This window comes from Achroia grisella, unplaced genomic scaffold (assembly GCF_030625045.1).
Source record: "Achroia grisella isolate CSIRO2021 unplaced genomic scaffold, CSIRO_AGI_Agris_v1 utg918, whole genome shotgun sequence".
Classification (NCBI taxonomy): Eukaryota; Metazoa; Arthropoda; class Insecta; order Lepidoptera; family Pyralidae; genus Achroia; species Achroia grisella.
The window spans coordinates 4,176,626-4,192,514 of NW_026713067.1; the positions used below are offsets into that span (position 1 = coordinate 4,176,626).

The window sequence follows — 15,889 nt, forward strand, 5'->3', positions numbered from 1 at the left end:
CTAGTGGTTACTCGCGGCTATGTCTGCTTTTTTATATACTACTAGCTGTACCCGCGACTTAGTCTGCGTGGAATTTAACTTTATTTTTCTAAAATAAAGGTGGCCTAAGTCACTCCTTATTATGTTATTTACCTGTGAAGGAAAGTCCCGTCAAAATCGGTCCAGCCATTGCAGAGATTAGCTGGAACAAACAGACAGACAAAAAATGTAAAAAATGTTATTTTGGTGTATGTACAGTATTTATATTCATATGCATGTAGTAAAAAATGGTTATTTCAATATTACAAACAGACACTCAAATTTTATTTATATGTATAGACTAGCTGATCCGGATACGTTTTGTTATATAAATTAAAATCGCTATTAAAAAATTGGGGTTGATGGTAGAAGGATGAAAATTGGGGTTTTTTTTATAACATAGGGAACAAAAGAGCATGCGGCTCACCTGATGGTAAGTGATTACCGCCGCCCATGAGCACCCGCAACACCAGGGGAATTGCAAGTACGTTGTCGGCCTTTTAAAAAGGAATAAGCTCTTTTCTTGAAGGTTTTAATGCCACATATTTAATATTTCATATTACTTTATTCACAAATGTATTTCTTTATGCACAAATGTAACAAATCTCGTTACACAACAGCATGTCAATAGTAATTACATTTTTAAGATAATTATGTCACAATTACAATTTAAGGTATTCAAAATAATAAATTAAATAATATATAACATGGTAATAAAAATCACTTAATGGAAAAAACATTACAAAATATAAAACAAATGTTAGGGATAGACAACTGGACTACCCTTATCTCTTTGGGGCACGAAAAATAGATAGTAATAGATTATCCTAGTTATTATTATTAGGTGACTGTTGCCCCTTTCTGTTACCGCCAGTATATGTGTAATGGATCGGTGGACTGTATAGGTGTCTAAATGATGAAAACACGTAGATTATATAATAATAGTATATTATTGCACAGATGCGAAACTATGACAAGACAATAAGAGAATAATTGAAATGTATCAAAAAACATGACATATAAAAAGAACTGTTATAAAAATATAGATTTAAAAATAATAAAAGTATCAAAAGATATTGCGGCGGCCGGTCGCCAACAGTATGATTCTATAATAGTTACATAAATTAAACACGTAGAAAAAGACAATAAAGAAAAAATGACATCCATTAAAGTTTATTCGTTCACTTCAAGGGTAATTTACGAATTTTATTGCTCCTCTAACATGAAAACTTGAGTTTTGAACTCAACTTTGTGAATCTTTTATTCAGGTAACAAATTATCGTTTAAAATTTATGCACATTGTTTTCAAAAGTGTGTAATACATTTAATGGTACTTGCAAACACTTATTTATGAATATGCCCATATTATTAATGCTAAAGAAAGTTTATTTTTTTAAGTACGACGTAGTTTATTGGCCATTGGAGTCGAGCAATACCTCTTGACTTGGCAGTCCGTCATCGTTGACGATCTAAAAGAGGCCAGAACCAAGTGGTCTCGGACAGTGCGGTTTCAGAGGAGCTTCCTCCCGCGTTCACTTAGATCTACCCGCCGAGGTGTTCTCACGAGACTACAGTATTTCAAGAAGGGTATATTAAGGTTGCTTAAGGGTTGTTAACGCGCACTTAAAACCCCTGGTGTCTCAGGCGACCATAGGCTACGGTAACCATTTACCATCAAATGGGCCGTTTGCCAGCATTGTAGTGTCAAAAAAAACCAAATTAAATGGATTCAGGATGGATGAGCCTGGCGACTGCCTGACTTTTTTTTTTAGTGGATGAGAATGGAATGATGCACCCGCCTGCGCTAACGGTATACGCTGGCGGGACACCAGTGGAGGATGACATGATGAACATGAAGTCAGGTCAGTTAGCCCATCGTGATAAGTTTACCGGGAATTTATCACGATGGTTTCCAGGGGGAACCGCGTGGAGGTCAACCTGACATGGTACATTGTTAGCAATGGGATCATCAGTCCACATTACTAACAATCCTCTTCCCTCCTGGCGAAGAAGGACTAGGAGAGCTGATCCCAAATGAAATGGGAGGCTAGACAGAGAGAGAGTTGTTCATTGGCAATCTTGTGAAATACTTGATGGTCTCATTGGTCTAGCAGTTTAGCACACCGTCTTACTTTCGATGGTCGCAGGTTCGATTTCTCCCACGGCACAAATATTTGTATTTAAGAGTATGATTGTGTGTAACTATTTGGATGTTTTCTATGTAATATGTATTTACGAAAAATATATCTATGTATTTGTATCAGTTGTACCTATAACACAAGCTTTAGCTAGCTTAACTTGGGTTTGGATAGCGCTTTGTGAATTGTCCTGAGATATTATGTATAGAGACACAAAAAGAGGTAACTATTCTTTCATCATTAAAACATACTACTGTAATAACAGTCAGTTGTAAATTACGAGCTTCTAGTGACAGACATATAGACACCAAGTGCATCCGACGTTGATTAATATGCAGCGTGGAGCTATGATAATGGGTTTACTATGCAAGCAGAGTATAATCTGTGACACTCAAGTTTATTGACTAATAATACTGACAACAGATAATTTATACTAAATAGAAATAGAAATAGAAATAATCTTTATTCAAATAAACTCATTACAAGCACTTTTGAATAGTCATGTTTTTGATTCTACCACTCATTCGGAATGCAGATTCATCACAAGAAGAATGAGCAAGAAACTGGTGTGTTGCTCTTTTGAATATTTTTTTTTTTATATAAATAATTACACAATAACAAGTAAGAGGCATGCGATAATCAACATAGAAACCCCTACGCACTCATTTTTAGTGCAAACAGATAATATTGTCATCGTTATGGACTTTTTTCTATAAAAACAATATTATCGTTAACGAACTCTTCAAATTTATAGTAAGCTTTTTTACAAAGCAAGTGTTTTATATGACATTTAAATATTTTTTCAGGCAGATTTATAACAGACCCTGGTATTTTGTTGTAAAACCTTACGCAATTACCATAAAGTTTGAGAAACTTATTTTAACTATTTCTATGCGTTCATCACGACCTCAACAATTAATAAAGTCGCTAACTTCCCCCTATACGGTAATTATAGAATAGAATAGAATAGAAAATCATTTAGTCAAATAAACTTACATTAAAGCACTTTTGAATAGTCATCACATTTTTTTTTAAATCTACTCATTCGAAAAGTTGTCTCATCACAAGAAGAATGAGCAAGAAACTTACGTGTTGCTCTTTTAAATAATTTTATTGTTACATTTTTAAGTTGAAGTGTGTGAATACAAACTACCAACTAGCACTAATTCAATTAAATACTCAAATAAAGAAAATATTAAATATACAACCAACTGATTGAGTATATAAGAATCAGTCATAGTAATTAGAGCAGACCAGTCCCTACAAGGAACTCTCGTTCACGTGTATGACGGATGAGCCAGCCATCACAGTGCTCGACCATATTTTAGGAAGCCCAATGACCCGTAATTGTACGATAAACTATGATAATAATTATTTTAGTTCATGTTTACGCTACTAGATGGCGCTAAGACAAAATTACATCGCGATATAGTTTCATTTTCTTGTTTGAATATGTTTATGTTTATGCTTTCCCCTCCTCCAATCGATCCCCCGTCCAATTCAAACGGGGATCGAAATTACGACGGCCTGAGCCGAGGTTCGAACCCCTAGTGGTGCATTCAGACTAAAGTCGTATCCGTCAGGCAGGAGTTGGCCTTCAGCCGCTCCATAAGTCCTTCCGCGGGTTTGGAGTGCCATCTGCACTCGCCCCTAACGTCCGGTGAAGCTGTAAAAGCCAGTTACGGCCAACAGTATTAGAATAGTTAAAAAAAAAATCCCCTACAATCGATCCTCCGTCCAATTCAAACAGGGATCGAAATTAAGACGGCCTGAGCCGAAGTTCGAGCCCCTAGCGGTGCTACTACATATTTTTATGTATAAAAATTAAGTGTCACTTTGTACGCAATGGACCACTAAACTACTGAACCGATTGCCAATTTGATTTGCACATTGTATGCAATATGATCCAACTTGAAAAATAGGATAGCTTACATCTCAATTTATAGTCGCAATATTATTTTATTCAAGAACCTTAGCCACAGCAATGCGTGACCGGGCCTGCTAGTTATATATAAAAGCACTCAGTCCGATACAAACAATCATACTCATTTCAGCGTCATCTATTCCCAAGCTAACAAGCTAGACCTCATGTTATGGGTACTAGACAACTGATACACATACATAGAAACTTTTTTTTGTAGATACATAGAAAGCATTAATAATCATACTCATGAATGCAAATGTTTGTACTGTGCAAGAAAGGAGGAATAGAACTCGCGACCATCAGGAAGTACGGCGTTGTGCTAAACCGCTAAAGACTTAATGAAAAGTCTTCTACTTCGGTTTCACATCTTTCAATTGCCATTCTGAAGGACCACGCTACGAATTTCACTCCCTTATCTCGTCCTTGGACGCAAACACATCTTACAAAGCACGGTGCTTGTAAAAATGATATTATAAGGGACTTTATACAAAGTCTGTAGTTAGCACACACATATATAGGCTAGTTTAATTTTATACAAAATTGGACCAAGTTACTTTGACTTCAGAGTTCAATTCGAGATGTCATCTCTGTTCGGGAGTAAATAGGCGCGGACATTTGAGATGTTGAGAGTTGCTCCTCAGATTACAAGTTTTAGGGTGATCCTTTCTGCCTAGTTTGGTGCGAGTAATAAGCGATTTTTAGAATTAAATTTTAATATTTTTCCCTTTTTTATTTGTTCTTTCTAATCTATATTTTTACCACGTGTCTTGCTTGAATTTGTTCGGGTTGGTTTAATTATTTAGTAACAAAGTATAAACTTTATGTTATTTATTGTCTACTAGTCAAAGTTAATCATTACATAGTATAAAGGAAAGTCGATGTCGCTGTCTGTCCGTTCCTATGTATGCTTAAATCCTTAAAACTACGCAACGGATTTTGTAGCGGTTTTTTTTTAAATGATAGAGTGATTCAAGAGGTAGCTTTATATATAATACATGTATACCCGTGCGTAGCCGGGGCGAGTAGCTAGTGACATATAAATGTTAATATACGCCTTTTCGTCGTGTTTCGGTAGTAGTATATAATTATACTAGTTAATACTAGTTATGCGGCTATATAATGACTATTAATAAAAACTGTAATAATTGTAATGAATGTGTGTATTTCCCAAAAGGGCTCACAGTGAAGACAACACTCACAAGTCAAAGGTGACAAATAAAGAATAGATATCAAAATTTAAAGTTTATAAAAATAATGGTAGACAAGCTGCCAGCAATATTAATTACATTAAATTTGATAGATTAATCTAGCCGAGATGTCAAACCAAAGACTTTATGCTTTAATAATTGAAAATACTGATACCAAAACAAATTATTCCGAGAGATATTGTTTACTGGAATATTGCAATGTTTAAGTTATTGTATTATTGAAATAAAAAATATTTAGAATATATTGTACACTGAATTTAATAGTGACGCCACGGAATGCTCGAGAAGGAGTGCAAAATGTATATAAATTTAAATTAATATATTATAATAATATATAATATTAAACTTAAACATAAGACATTATCTATTTTATACAGAAATTCATAAATAATATATATAAAGTGAAACATAACAACATCGATGTTTCATGTGTGACGTGACGTTCCAAATTTGAATTTTATCATTTTATTTTTTAAATATATTAAATGGCTATTTGCAATCGCCAACAGATATATTATACATATGACTATCTGTGCCCGCGGTTATTATGTTTAATTTATATTACTGTAAAGTTTCATCAAAATCTGTTCAGTAGTTTTTGTGTGAAAGAATAACAAATATTCATACATCTATCTATCCATCCATACTCACAAACTTTCGCGTATATATTAGTAAGGTTTGTTATATACTGTTTTAAACTTGACGCGGTCATTATTTCTACGTATAATTAGTAAAAATCACGGGATCTTACCACGTTTTATATTTATTTGCTTTGCTTTTGGCATTATATCCCAAGAATGGTTAGAGAGGCCATTGAAATACAGAAATATAAAAATTTCAATCGAGAAGACGGTTGTAGGCTCTCTAATGCCTGGAGTCCAGTGATTGGTTTAATTAAACAAAAACAAAAAACACGATCGAAAAGTGTATTAAATGTACGTAAAGATACTGTGAGTACAGTTTGCCGAGATGAATATCGAGCGAGTTCCAGTAGTAGCAACAAACGAAGACGTGTGAAGGTAGACGCATATGTCTGCCCATAAAAAGATTTCATTTTCCATCTACCCGCTGCTCTTCAGTTCACCCGTGATCATGGTGGTTGAAACACTACCGAAATATCGGGAACTCAGCAAATAAATATAAAACGTGGTAAGATCCCGTGATTTTTACTAATTATACGTATTAGTAAGGTGTTCCGATAAATAGGCAATAGGCTATTTTATGCGAAAATTTGCGTTAACTAGAACGTTGTTAGTTGACAATGGGTCTTCTAATGTAGAACTGCAGTGCCGACGATATATTATATACTAGGTGATCCCGCGAATTTCGTTCCACTTCAGAATTAAAGGAGTTTTGAAGTTTAGTTAAGCAATACATTAAATAATAATATATACAATACAATAAAATTTTTGTTTTTACTATTCTCCATTCAATTTCTTCATATTTTATCATTGTTTAAACATTCTCTGGACTTCCACGAATATTTCAAGACACGTTCTCAACTTTTAGCGAGACTAATGGACCGCAAGTCATTTATATATATTTAACAACGTCTACTGTTGTGTTATTATTACTAACTTGTAAAAAAATTGTTTTCTTTTTAAACCACGTAAGCCGCAAACAAGCCGTATGCTTGTTTAGCCTATCTGATGGTACCGTAGCCTATGGACGCCTGAAACACCAGGGGTATCACATACGCGTTGCCGATGGATATAGAAGATAGAAGAATTCTGAATCTTGTAACTTGCACCATACTCTATACCTCTGGGGAACAAATTCGAATTGGCGACCCGAAACTAGTAGCAATAATTCATTAGTATCCAATATCTGATCTATCTGATACTTTTGTCGATAAGCGTTAATTTAAATTGGGTTGCGATTGGTTTCAGGTTAGTTCTCGACTCCAAATGGCGTTAATCTAATAGACGGCCAATTTAAGTGCTTTTCGGGATCAAGGTTAGAAGGTCAACTATCCCTGTAGTTTCTACGCAGTATATACCTTTGGGGAAGACTAAGACACAGCTATATATTTAAGATTAAGGAAAAAGTTGGAATCGTGTATCAAGAACTAAAGAGGTTGATTGTGAGAGAGAGATTGTGGAAAATGATAAGAGATCAACAAGAGCGCGGCTTTTAAATTATGAATGACTAGCTAGATGTATTACTTACTAGATGTATAAGCTATATTACTGTAAAGTTTCATTAAAATTCGTTCAGTAGTTTTTGCGTAAAAGAGTTACAAACATCCATCTATACTCACAAACTTTCGCGTTTAATCATATATAATAAATGGTAATTATACCATTTATTATTGTAAACGCGAAAGTAATAATCCAGTTCAGTAGGTATATAATTAATAAATATATTATTAAATACTGGACGGTAGCCAAAAATATATTAATATAAAAAAAAAAAACTAACGTTTATAAGCGGCTAAAATGTCTTACATCAATAGAAGGTTTTTGATTTTCATTTTATTCAGCCCGGAGGTCCGAGACGTATTATATTTCTATAGCAGGGTGCAGATTTAAAAAAAATCAAAATATCTTTAATCATGTAGGTCTATTACAGATTCTTATGATATATTTTTTTTTTATTTCTCTTTATATTGGCAACAAACAGCCGTTATAAAAACATATAAATATATAAATAAAAGTAATTTTTACGAAAGACATTGAGTGCCGAATATTTTTTACTTAATTTTTATTTTAATTATGATATGTCAAATCTACCGTCAGCTCGTTCATTCCGAGATGAGAAGATCTGACATGAAACTCGTATTCTTTTCAAATAAATATTGTACATGTTTACAATAAGACAGATACATTTTTAAATTCAAATTTAGGATAATAGTGACCACCATCATATGCTGTTATTTTGAGGCATAGATTGCGCTGTGACTACAAATATTTGTGCACTGGGAGGAATGAACCCGCGTCGATTGTCTGTGAGGTGGTATTCGAAACCGCTAGATCACTGAGGTCGTCGTTTAATTAGTCATTGTCTTGTTTCTACCGACCGGTACAAAAGTTTAATTTAAATTAATCGCTGGACGGTTCGCTAAATCATAATTAACGAGTATAGCAGTCAACTAAATTAACTGCAATGTAATTAGCATATGGTAGTTGTTATGATATGTAATTATAATTAATTGTTGTTTCTAGCGTTACTGAGTTAGATGTTATTGAGGGGATATCCATTATAGAGATATACTAAATACTGAATTTCAGACATATTTGCTGATACGAAGTGCTGAAATATAATATATTCCTCCTCGTATAAAGGATTCTTTAACTGCAGATTTTCAAAAATAAATTAAAAAAAGTAATCCGCACTCAGAAAACTGTGCCGTGATGTGTGTGCACTCCAAATGCAGGGTAAAGCAAGGTGTCAGCCTATTAGTGTCACCAGAACTTTATGTTTATTTTATGTTTCAGTGTGTAGTTATGTTTGATGTTTATTTATATATGGTAGTATGTCGTAAATGTTTTGATGTTTATATTTAAACGCAGTAATTATGATAGAACTTTTATTTAATTAATAAAACAAATAAGTAATAAATTAGTATAAATTAGTAAATTTAACATGTTTACTCTGTGTTATTCGCCTGTTACGCAAGCCTAGTATAGAAGGACTGCTGCATTTGCACTGTCCCCAATAAACATTGCACGCGGCACCAAATGCTTGATCAGCAATGAGCATCACGCCATAACGCGTCATGCCTATAGTTAGTTACATTTCATTTTTATAGAATTATATAAATCAATCATATTCTGTTCTAACATCAAACTATAAGCATTGTAATTATTATTTTATATTAATAAATTTAAGTTAAGAAAAAGGTTGGATTTTTTTTACAACCTCCGGCTGTAGAATCCATAAGTTGCCTAGGTCTATGTATGTATGTGTATTATTATTATTATATTTATTATATATGAAGGTATCCGTAGAAAACCAGCGTCGTGGCACCCCGTCACAACATGTGCTGAGCGGAGACCTATTTGGTACTGTAAAATTAATATAAACCGATAAAATGTAAATTAAAATTTAAAAACTATTTTCAGTGTACCAAATAAACAATTTTCTTTCTTTCTTTCTTTCTTTCTTTCAATATACAGATTCAATTGAGAAGTAGTTCATCTCAATTGAATATGTATACTGAAAACTAAACCTTGCATTACCCTGCATTTGGAGTGCAGACACATCACGGTACAGGTTTCTGAGTGAGGAGGAGAATTTTTTTTTATTTATTTTTAAAAATCTGCACAGTTATATTACATACATAGTTAGTTTACATATTGAACTGGATGATAGGGAATAAATATTAATACAAAATATATGACGTTCATAAGCGGCTAAAATGTCCTACATGAATAAATGATTTTTGATTTAATTTGATTGAGTTTAGGGTATATGATGTGACGTGATATAAAAGACTGCAAAATTGTTTGCGAAGTGAATAAAATATGCTTTTACTAAATTAATGAGTTTTTAATGAATGACTGTAGCTCAATTAGAAATCAATAGTATTATTATCATTTTTGATAGCCTCTATAAATTTCGACGTATTATATTATGTACTAGCTGTTCCCGCGACTTCGTCCGAGTGGAATATAACTTTATTTTTCTAAAATGAAAGAATTTTTCTAAAGTACAAGTAGCCTAAGTTACTCTTTATTACTACTACCTGCCAATAAAAGTCCCGTCTAAATCGGTCCAGCCATTTCAGTGATTAACCGGAACAAACGGACAGACAGATCGACAAAAATTGTAAAAAATGTTATTTTATTAAATGTATTTATATTCATATGCATGTAGTAAAAAATGGTTATTTCAAAATTACAAACAGACACTCTAATTTTATTTATATGTACAGATTTACAAAATAAATTTATCTATTATCTATGTATTTATATCGGTTGTTATCGCAATTACTATGCAAGTACCCACACAAGTTCCGATTAGCTTGGAACTAGGTGACGCTGCGTGAATTTTCCTGGTTTATTATTGTTATTAATTGAAACGGTTTTTTTATTATGGATGATAATGAAATGGTGCACCCGCCTTCGCAAATGGTTTACGCTGGCGGTGCACCAGTTGAGGATAATGAGATGAACACGAGGTCAAGTCAGTTAGCTCATCGTGATAAATTCACTAAGAATATATCACGATAGTTTCCAGGGGGTAACCGCGTGGATATCGACCTGACATACTTATATTGCTTGCAATAAGATTATCAATCCACATTACTAATCATCCCTTTATTGGGAAGTTTCAGAAATGATATGTCTATGCAGCAGTACTTTTATTTTATTCCTTTTCTTCAAATTACACTCCACATAAATTGCGTCGCTGTACATTCACGTCTGATCGTCTCGGTCGCCTCGAACAGAGTGAGAGCAGCCCGCTCCCTCCTTGTTCCCGGTCTCTTTATCTCTATTCCTATTGGTGGCGGCATAATCGTGACGCCACCAACATCACGTGACTCACTATGGCTTTAAATGAATGAAATGTAAGTAACAAATTAGTCAACCGAGTGTTCTTTATGTATTGAAGCTAACACTTTTAAAAAACTCTAATATCCTTGAATAGACGATGCCGTAGCGTGTTTTACATATATATCCCTATAACTACGGCTCAATACACATTTTCATATGAATAAGGGTGAAGTACACCCCACCTACCGCATCAAGAGGGTACGTAACCAACGGTCATAAAATCAAAACTATCCGAAAGCAAGTTTTAGCTGAAAAAATAATGAAGTTTTTACGCGCTCGTAAAGCGAAGCCTTAGGCCGTAAACTTAGATGTACATATATGACTATCATTTGAGGGTATAGTGAGTGCTAGCAATGGTGATCGGGTTTATTTTACACGGAAATATTCATCCATCAACAGCCGCACTAAGAAAAGGAGGTACATGACAAACTTGCATGGCAGTATTTTTTTTTTATGATAATGGAATGGTGCACCCGCCTGCGCTAACGGTTTACGCTAACGGGGAGTGGAGATAAGATGAACATGAGGTCAGGTCAGTTAGCCCATCGTGACACATTCACTAAGAATTTATCACGATGGTTTCCAGGGAGAACCGCGTGGAGGTCAATCTGACATGGTACATTGCTAGCAATAAGGACTTCACCCGCGTTTACAGCCAGCGTGTTATACTGATGTATAAGCTATATTACTGTAAAGTTTCATCCGTTCAGTAGATTTTGCGTGAAGGAGTAACAAACATCTATCCACACTCACAAACTTTCCCATTTATAATATTACTATCAGTAGACATTCATCATTATATTTAGCCCAATTTACGTAATATTTTTTTAAATTGTAGCCTATGTGTTATTCTGATGTATAAACTATATTGCTGTAAAGTTTCATCAAAATCGGTTCAGCAGTTTTTGCGTGAAACAGTAACAAACATCCATTCATACCCACTAAATTATGCGTTTATAATATTAGTAAATTTAAGATAAATATGGGATGCTGTATCCGCTTACGCTAACGGTTTACGCTGGCGGGACACCAGTGGAGGATGATAAGATGAGCGTAAAGTCAGGTCAGCTAGCCCATTTCCATCCTTCGCGGTAACTGAGTGATGTAGAGTTAAACTAACATAACTGGCATATTATATGGACAAACAGTAATGTAAATCTAAATTTGTTTGTATAGGAGAGTCTGAATTTATATGGGTTTGTATGTTTTATATTGTCTTTGTTCCATGAAATAAGTACTTTTGATTTTGATGAAACTTTACAGTAATATAGCTTAGGCATCAGAATAACACAGGCTGTATTTTTACTGAAATTTATATATTGAACTTTAACACGGGAAACCGCGGGCACAGATAGTATATATAAATATATTATAAACTAGCTGTACCCGCGACTTCGTCCGCGTGGAATTTAATTTAATTTTTCTAAAATAAAAGTAGCCTAAGTTATTCCTTATTACATTAGCTACATGACAAAATTAGTAAAAAATGGGTATTTTAATATTACAAACAGACACTCCAATTTTATTTATATATATAGATAAGTCAAAATCGGTCCTGCCATTTCAGAGATTCACCAGAACAAACAAACAGACAGACAAAATTTGTAAAAAATGGGTATTTCAATATTACAAACAGACACTCCAATTTTATTTATATGTATATATAGATAAGTAATTATTTCTATTAATAATAATAATAATCTTAGAACAATTCACACAGCGCCATCTAGTCCCAAGTTAAGCTAGTTAAAGCTTGTGCTAGATAACTGATACAAATACATAGTTTTTTTTTTAAATACGTACATATTATACATAGAAAACATCCAAACCGATACAAACAATCATACTTATGAATACAAATGTTTGTGTCGTGCGAGGATTCGAACCCGCGATCATCGGAAGTAAGGCGGTGCGCTAAACCTAAATTAATTGTAACAGACTAACAGTAAATATAAAAATATTACAATTATTAGTATTGAATCGCCATCTCGTTTCATAAGCATAAATAAATAAATCATGATACAAATGTAATGTATACAAAGAAAAAGTAAAAAATATTTACAAAAAGAAATTCCCGTACCGGGAATCGAACCCGAGCCTCCTGGGTGAAAGCCAGGTATCCTAGCCACTAGACCATACGGGAGATACCAAAACTTTCCCAAATTATCAATGACATTCTAGATTGTGAATTCTTTAACATAATAATATATTATTATATGTAATTGTGCACCTGTGTATACTCAATTATATATGTACCACACTAAATTCATATTAATTAAATGTATTGTCTGTAATATTTAAATGGTTGTAGCATATAATTTTACCACACATGTTTTCACGGCCGTCTATATACATACGTCACGTCGGATGGATGAAATCACCGAAGCTATGTTTATTTTTATATTAATCACTGAAGATGTATATTTATTTATTTATTGTGACATCTTAATAATAGGATAAATACGAAAGATTGTGACTATAGATGTTTGTCGCTCTTTCAAAATTACTGAACGGACTTTGATAAAACTTTAACAGTAATATAGCTTATACATCAGAATAGCAGGCTATATTTTATATATTGAAATATAATGCAGCTAGTATTACATAAAATTTCATGTATATTCCACGGTGGTTTAACGGTTTAACAGATTGTCTTATTTTCGACGGTCGCGACTTCGATCCTCGCATTACACAATACATTATTACAGTCTAACGTAATATAAGACGTCTAGTATTGCGTTGTAAATTTTAGAACAAAAAAAATTATTAGAAATAACAAGTTGGTGTAAGATCATTCCATCTTGTGGTCGCGTCAACAGAAACCGTTCGCCGCTAAAGCAGATTTCGGTGACGACAACGCCATCTAGTTTGAGTGGGAAACCACAGTATATTTTTAATTAATTAATATGATTTATGCTAATGTTAGAAGCACTGATTATGATGACGACTTAGGATTTGAAGCCGTAGCTACAAACGCAAGGTAGACGCATATGTCTGCCCATAAAAAGATTTCATTTTCCATCTAGCGCCTTCAGTGACCCGTGATCATGGTGGTTGACACGGGATTTTTACTAATTATACACAGTATATTGTTAATTAATTAATATGATTTATGCTTATGTAAGAAGCACTAATTTTAGAATGCATTAACACTCACCTTCACTACTTGTAGCTTCCCCACAGGCCCAACTATGACCGGGATAAACCCATTAATAACCCATCAATAAACACACTAATATCTTTTTAAAATATCGGATTTTCCTACAATATTAATGTGAATCCTAACACTTATAAACTTGAAGTAGATATATAAATAGTAAAAATTATTTTTAATTATAATTATAAAACAAAAATGTACGTAATGTGTCTAGAAGTTTGGTATAATCATGTTTATTTTTGAGTACAAGATATAATAATAATACCTCAGGAAAAGTCTCATAGCGCCATCTAGACACAAGTTAAGCTAACTAAAGCTTGTGTTATGGGTACTAGATAACTGATACAAATACATCGATTTTTTTTTGTAAATACATATATATTATACATAGAAAATACCCAGACCGATACAAACAATCATACTCATGAATACAAATGTTTGTGCCTTGCGAGGAATCGAACTCACGACTATGGGAAGTAAGGTGGTGTGCTAAGCCGCTAGACCACCGAGGCCGTCAAATTATATCTGGTTATAATTATAATATATAAAATAATAATAATATATATTCTAGAAGTTTGATATAATAGAATAACATTTATTACATCACACACCTCAACACAATAAAAACGATGCCGACAGCTGCATATAAATTATTATATAAGATAAACGTAAACAAAAAACAATTCATTAAATTAGAGATGAAATCATTCAAAAAAATAAATAATAATAATAAAAAACCAATAATAAATAATAATAATAAACTAAAATGCATATCCTATCCACCACTGCGGAGCATCGTCACCGCGTCACTGTACTGATGTGTGTGTAAGGGGCCCATCTCAGCATTATGCCATGACAAAAGCCACGACGCTGATTTTCAATGGAACCCCGACTAAGTGATAATATAATCATGTTTATTTTTTAATACAAGATGTAAGTTCTGATTTGACCATAACGGTTCTACCTACCTATTGTCTTTGAATAGAAACGGTTTAAATGCTCGAAGAGCAAAGTATCTACATATAAGTAAAAGAAGTTAAGTCTTTTTATGTGTAGTTGCTGTTGCCGCCCCGTAACAGTTGTAAAGGTATATTTATATTTGTCTCATGTGTCGTGACGTGACGAGTCAGAACGATATAGTACATTTAGTATGGTATCATCGTACTAGTGAGTGTGTACATGCATAATGAGTTATGTCTTCTGTTGTGTCTCAACAGAATCGGAATGGGCGTTATGACACGACAAATGTACAAGTGCCTGTGTTGTGTTCTGATGCGTCGCCTTTCCTCCTTTCCTAGAGCTACGGCTGTAAGATACCAAAAATCGTCAGAATGGTTCAGAACATGACTTATAAATGTGATATTTAGCCATCACGTCACGACACGATACATTACGACACATCAGACAATTATAAATCCACCTTTATTCGTCGACTCATTCCAAAAAATACCAGGCATGAGTCAACACTTATCGTTTTCTATTTTATTTTTTTTTAATAAACAAAGGTTCACGATTTTTTTACAATTTAAGATTGCTTTAATAAGTACTGTATATTGGAGATATGACGTGGATTTAGCACAGGAAGTAGTTAATACAATTTAATTTATAATAATTATGATACTACGATTGATATAGATATTTTCAATTCACTATGCAACGATGCTAAATAATGATGCAATATGTTATCATTATTAATATAATCTTATGTGCCTAATATAGGTTAAGGATAAAATGCTTATATTTAAAGTATTACTTTTAAAATTTTAATCACAAAGATAAAAGTTTGAGCTATTTTTGTTGCAATCAAAAAATAATCTACACAAATATCTAAAGAAAAATATTGTTATCCAGTTGCTGAACGTCTATAACCGCATAATTTTAGGACGAGTTTCCTCATATCTGGCATTATCTGGTGTTTATTTGGTGTTCATGTAAGAAAATATTTT

General features: G+C 33.3%; 1 non-coding gene across 1 annotated transcript; it reads right to left on the reverse strand.

Annotated features, from left to right (window-relative positions):
• Positions 1–12,857: 12,857 nt before the first annotated feature.
• Trnae-uuc (transfer RNA glutamic acid (anticodon UUC)) lies at positions 12,858–12,929 on the reverse strand. The gene has a single exon. It is a non-coding gene; the product is annotated as a tRNA-Glu (tRNA).
• Between the last annotated feature and the right edge of the window lie 2,960 nt (positions 12,930–15,889).